The following is a 2,500-nucleotide window of genomic DNA, read 5'->3' as shown; positions in this document are numbered from 1 at the left end:
GCCCCAGCTGCGGCGGGCGCCGGCCGCCCCCCCCCCTCCGCCCGTCGCCGCCGCCTCTCCCGGCCGGCGCCCCCAGCGGCGGGGCCGCCGCCGGGCGTGGGCGCGCGCGTCGTTGCCGCGCGCCGCCTCCCCCCGGCCCTCGTGGTCCGCAGGCCCTTGCGGTGGGGGGCCGGAGGGTTCCCGCGGCGCGCGGCGCCCGGCGGCGCGCGCAGCGCGCGTGCGCGCGTGCGGTCCCGCCGTCCGGCGCCGGCAACGCGGTTGGGGTCATGCGGGGGCGGGTCCCCGGGGGCGTCCCCGGGCCGGCGCCTCGCCTCGGCCGGCGCCTAGCAGCCGGCTTAGAACTGGTGCGGACCAGGGGAATCCGACTGTTTAATTAAAACAAAGCATCGCGAAGGCCCGCGGCGGGTGTTGACGCGATGTGATTTCTGCCCAGTGCTCTGAATGTCAAAGTGAAGAAATTCAATGAAGCGCGGGTAAACGGCGGGAGTAACTATGACTCTCTTAAGGCCTCACCAACCGATCGATAGTAATTAATAGTGGTGAAACAAATTCTCGGCATCGACCGTGTTCGTTGCCTAGAGCCTCTGCCCACGAGTGGTTAGTTGGGTGTAACCAAATTCTGCTAGAGGGTGGTGGCATTTGGTATTGACTATATCCTCAAACTATTGTGACGAAATGGGCCGACCGTTGCGAGTCAACTATATATCGGTGGCCACCCAGACAAGTCCTTTGGACTTGAGAGACCCCGTGGCCGTTAGGGCCACTGTTTGCCGTGGAGGTGCGGTGGAGGAGGGAATGAACTTGAGTGGGTTGGAGTTTACGAACTCGAGATTGTATGGTTTTGAGGGAATTGACTCTTCCACCTGGCAGGAGAGGCTGTCCAGGTTACCAGAGGTGTATGAGTCACTCACCTCCTTGAGAGTTGGAGGGGTATCCGACAGTCCACCAAGGATAGAGGAGAGCGAGGGGGAGGGTGAAGCTTCACCTCCAGGGGCCCTGGCGCAGTCTACTCTGTTAACATCGCCACCTATCCTTGGTACCTACCCGGACCTGCCCACTGAGGGCACACCGGTGGTAAAGGTCCCCGACAAAAATCCATCTTGTCCATGTTGTGGGAACCGGATAGGGAAAATGTCGGGGCTTATTGAACATCTAAAGAGAGTCCATGGTAAGAAAAAAGCGTTGTTTCAGTGTGCTAAGTGTGGCAAGACTAACGTTAAACATCATAGTATTGCCTGCCATTATCCGAAATGTAAGGGGGTTGAAACATCTCCCCCTGTCGGGGGCTGGGCCTGTGAGGAATGTGGGCGAACGTTTGAGACGAAAATTGGCTTGGGACAACATAAGCGCTCTGCGCACCCAGCCGTTAGGAATATCGAGCGGATTGCCGCCTCCCGCCCGAAGGAGTGCTCAGCCAGAGGGGTACATCGGCAGTGTTGGACTGAGGAGGAGGTGGAGTTGTTACGGAGGTTGGATAAACAGTACGAGGGAAGTAAGAACATCAACAAATTGATTGCTGAGCATATTCCATCTAAATCAGCTAAACAAATAAGTGACAAAAGAAGGGGGCTTCATAAGAGCCCTGTAAAGAGAAGGGAAAAAGATCAGGAAAAGCAGAAATATCTTGAGAGTGAAGGGTTACATCTGCCGGGCATTGAATCACGGGTGGTTGGGGGACTAAGGTCCCATTATCGAAAGGTCATTTCAGATTGGGTAACATCTGATAAATTGACCGTTCTTCGGGGAATGTTTGAGGAAGTGATTGAAGGTGAGAAAGATCTATCGACCTTGGTCGATGAGGCGACCCAAGACCGCTGTGCATGTCTGTTCTTTAAGTCCCACGAGTTGAAAGCGGTCCAAGGTGGAAGGCCCAAAGTAACCCGGAGGGTTCCCTCTTCTGAACCACCGAAGGTGTGGATGAAGAAGAGGGCCAAAAAGCGAGGGCATTTTCTGAGGTTCCAACGGTTGTTTTACCTCGATCGAGGGAAACTTGCCGGGATTATCTTGGATAATGTGGAATCCTTGCGATGCGGCATCCCGCTCGATGAGGTACACGCGGTGTTCAAGTCGAGATGGGAGATGTCAGGAACATTCAAGGGCTTGGGGGCCTTTGTCACTGAGGGACAGGCAGACAACTCCGCATTCCAAGCCATGATTACGGCAAAAGAGATCTCTAAAAACATCAATGAGATGAATAAGAACGCGGCGCCAGGTCCTGATGGGCTTAGTTTGCGGGATCTCATTAAAACTGATCCCCACTATACCCAGCTGATGGAATTGTTCAATCTCTGGTTGGCCACAGGGGTTATACCGGACGTGGTGAAAGAATGCCGGACGGTATTAATATCTAAATCGGCCTTGCCCGAGCGCCAAAAAGACATCAATAATTGGCGCCCAATTACCATCGGATCGATTATCTTGAGATTATTCTCAAGGATCCTAACTGTAAGGCTATCTAAGGCATGCCCTATTAACACACGACAGAGGGGCTTTATTAAGT

The 2,500-nt window shown here is 54.8% G+C and overlaps 1 pseudogene; it reads left to right on the top strand.

Moving 5' to 3' along the window:
* LOC142359892 (28S ribosomal RNA) overlaps positions 1 to 2,500 on the top strand; it is an 8,471-nt pseudogene that overhangs the window by 2,556 nt on the left and 3,415 nt on the right.

The sequence above is a fragment of the Opisthocomus hoazin genome, unplaced genomic scaffold (assembly GCF_030867145.1).
Source record: "Opisthocomus hoazin isolate bOpiHoa1 unplaced genomic scaffold, bOpiHoa1.hap1 HAP1_SCAFFOLD_179, whole genome shotgun sequence".
NCBI classification, from domain to species: domain Eukaryota; kingdom Metazoa; phylum Chordata; class Aves; order Opisthocomiformes; family Opisthocomidae; genus Opisthocomus; species Opisthocomus hoazin.
This window is presented reverse-complemented; position numbering and strand designations above follow the sequence as displayed.